The sequence below is a fragment of the Hipposideros armiger genome, unplaced genomic scaffold (assembly GCF_001890085.2).
Source record: "Hipposideros armiger isolate ML-2016 unplaced genomic scaffold, ASM189008v1 scaffold_139, whole genome shotgun sequence".
In the NCBI taxonomy this organism is placed as follows: Eukaryota; Metazoa; Chordata; class Mammalia; order Chiroptera; family Hipposideridae; genus Hipposideros; species Hipposideros armiger.
The window spans coordinates 2,152,725-2,155,823 of record NW_017731489.1 but is presented as its reverse complement, the minus strand read 5'-3'; positions in this window follow the sequence as shown (position 1 = coordinate 2,155,823).

Below are 3,099 nucleotides of genomic sequence, written 5' to 3'. Positions count from 1 at the left end.
AAACCTGTCATAACTAAATCACAAAGAAACAGAACATGTGAATTACTAGTTATAGGTCTATAGCTAGTTAAGGAGATTGAATTAATAATAAAAAATCTCCTAACAAAGAAAAGTCCTGGACCTGATGGTTTCATTGGTGAATGCTACCAAATGTGTAAGGAAGTACTAGTACCAATCCTTCTCAAAATTGTCAAAAAAATTGAAGAGGGAACACTTCCTAACTCATTCTACGAGGCCATCACTACTCTGATACCAAAGCCAGAGAAAAACATGAACAAGGAAACTACAGACCAATATTCCTTATGAACAGTGATGCAAAAATCCTCAACAAAATACTAGTGAACAGAATTCAGCAGCTTATTGAAAGTATTATACACCATGACCAAGTGGGATTTATTCCTGGATTGCAAGGATGGTTCAACATATGAAAACTGATCAATACAATACACCACATCAAGAGAATAAAGGGAAAAAAAACACAATGAACTTCATACTCTATGGTGAAAGATTGAAAGCTTTTTCTCTAAGATCAGGAACAAGGCAATGATGCCCACTGTCACCACTTCTGTTCCACATAGTACTGGAAGTTCTAACCAGAGCAATTAGGCAAGAAAAAGAAATAAAGGCATCCAAATTGGAAAGGGAGAGGTAAAAGTATCTCTTGTTTGTGGACGATATGATCTCATATGTAGGAACCCTAAAGATTCCACCAAAAAAACCTATTAGAATTAACAAATGAATTCAGCAAAGTAGCAGAATACTAAGTCACCACACAAAAATCAGTTGGATTCCTATACATGAACAATGAACAATCTGAAAAGGAAATTACAAAAGCAATTCTATTTATAATAGCATCAAAAGAATAAAATACTTAGGAATTAATTTAATCAAGGAAGTGAAAGATGTATATAATGAGAACTACAAAACATTGCTGAAAGGAATTAAATAAGATACAAATAAATGGAAACACACCTCATGTTCATAGATTTAAAAGCTTAATATTCTTAAAACATCAGTACTACCCAAAGCAATCTACAGATTCAATGCAATCCCTATCCAAATTCCAGTGATGTTTTTTGTAGAAATAGAAAAACCCAGCTTAAAAATTCATATGGAATCTCGTAGGACCCCAAATAGCCAAAACAATCCTAAAAAGAAAAAAAAAATTGGAGGCTTCACATTCCAATTTCAAATCTTACTACAAAGCTACAGTAATCAAAACAGCATGGTACTGACATATAGACCAAAGAATGAAATAAAGAGAGCCAAGAAATAAAACCTCACATAGTATATGGTCAAATGATTTTTGACAAAGGTGTCAAGACCATTCAAGGGGAAAGGACAGTCTTTCCAACAAATGGTGCTGAGAAAACTGGACATCCACCTGCAAAAGAATGAAGTTGGACCTTTATCTTACACCATATAATATTTTTAATTCAAAATGGAGAAAGGACCTAAATGCCAAGACCTAAAACGATAAAACTCTTAAATCATAGGACAAAAGCTTCACGACACTGAATTTGGCAATGATTTCTTGGCTATGACATCAAAGACACAGGTAACAAAAGAAAACATAGATTGCACATAACATTTAAAATTTTTGTACCTCAAGATACTATCAACAGAGTAAAAAAGCAACCCAGAATGGGAGAAAATATTTGTAAATCATGTATCTACTAAGGGATTAATATCCAGAATAGATAGGGAACTGCTAAAACTCAACAACAAAAACCAAACAACCCAATTCAAAAATTGGCAAAGGACTTGAACAGACATTTCTCCAAAGATACACAGTTGGCCGGGCCGGCCGAGTGGCACGATAGTTAAGAACTGGCTTGGGACGCCAGAGGGCCCCTGTTCGGATCCCACATATGAGGGCCAGTGACACTGCCTTCTACAGCTAAGATGCTGAACAACAGCTCAACCTGGAGCTAGGCTGCCATGAGTTGCGGGCGACAGAGTAGGCTGCAGCCCATGGCAGTGGGTTGCCATGGGCTACCGTGTGTAGCCAGCAGCCAGCATGAGCAGCCCTCAAGCCACCGTGAGCGGCCGTCCAGAAGCCGGCAACTGATCTGCCTCGCCGGGGAAGAGCGCAATGATGGTGCCAACTTGGGCCAGTGAAGCAACGTCCTCCACAACTAGACTGAAGAACAAAAGGACAGCAACTTGTCTGTTCCCCTTCCCCCAATTCCCCAGCACTGTTCCCATCCCAATTCCCCAATAAAAATCTTTAAAAAAAAACATACACAGTTGGCAAATAAGCACATGAAAAGGTGCCCGTCACCAAGTGTTAGGGAAATGCAAATCAAAACTACAATGAGATACCACATCATACCCATTAGGATGGCTACTATCAAAGAAACAGAAAACGGTGTCGGCAAGGATGTAGAAAAAATGGAACCCTTGTACACCGTTGGTTGGAATGTAAAATGGTGCAGTTGCTATGGAACAGTATGCAGTTCCACAAAACCTAAAGATAAATTTGCCATATGATCCAGCAATTCTCCTTATGAGTATATAACCCAAAGAATTAAAAGCAGGATCTCAAACAGATATTTGTACACCCATATTCATAGCAGCATTATTCACAGTAGCTGAAATGTGTAAGCGACCCAAGTGTCTATCCACGGATGAATGGGTAAGCAAAATGTGGTCTACACATACAATGGAATATTATTCAGCCTTAAAAAGTAAAGAAATTCTGTAATATAGTACAACATGGATGAGCCTTAAAGGCATTATGCTTAGTAAAATAAACCAGTCACAAATGGACAAATACTGAACGATTCCACTTACATGAGGCACCTAAATTCATCAAAATCATAAAAACAGAAAGTGTAACGGTGGTTGCCAGGAGCTGGGGGAGGTGAGATAAGGAGTTACTGTTTGCTGGGTAGAGGGTGTCAGTTTGACAAGATGAAAAGAGTTTTGGAGATGGATGGTGGTGATGGTTGTAAAACAATGTGAATGTACTTAAAAGCAGAACTGTACACTTAAATATGTTTTAAATGATAAATTTATTTTATGCATATTTTACCACAATTAAAAAAAATTAATTTCAGCCAGAACTGAACATAGGCTGGCAGAGGTTTTGATTTC